Here is a 437-nt window from a genome sequence, read left to right as displayed (position 1 = left end):
AGTTTACGAGGAAAGAGGTTTTTGTCGTTGCTTTTTGTTGTTGTTCTTCTGTCTTCACAAACAGTGGGATTGCCAGCTGCAGGTGAACCCCATTTGATGGGCCTAGTGCGGGCTCAAGGAAACTAAGGTCGCAGGGCCACGTCTCTGGTCTCCAAGCCCGGCGCTTGTCCTGCTCAAACGCCGCAGCCTCCGCGAACACACATGCACTGCGAGCCCTGACGTCGCCAGGCGGGGCTGGGGGGGCCCGGGGAGCCAAAGACACCCGAGAAGACGCAGGCCCTGTGGGGTGGGCCCGGGGCCCAGCGAGGCAAGGCTCCAAGGCCCACGCGGTGGGGGAAGCGGGCCCCCGGGGCAGCCAATGGGTGGGGAGCAGAGGGCCCGGGGCCTCGGGAGCGCCCCGCGCCGCGCCCGCCGCCGGCCTCCCGCCAGAGGCGTCG

The sequence above is a fragment of the Ailuropoda melanoleuca genome, chromosome 6, assembly GCF_002007445.2.
Source record: "Ailuropoda melanoleuca isolate Jingjing chromosome 6, ASM200744v2, whole genome shotgun sequence".
Classification (NCBI taxonomy): domain Eukaryota; kingdom Metazoa; phylum Chordata; class Mammalia; order Carnivora; family Ursidae; genus Ailuropoda; species Ailuropoda melanoleuca.
This window is presented reverse-complemented; position numbering follows the sequence as displayed.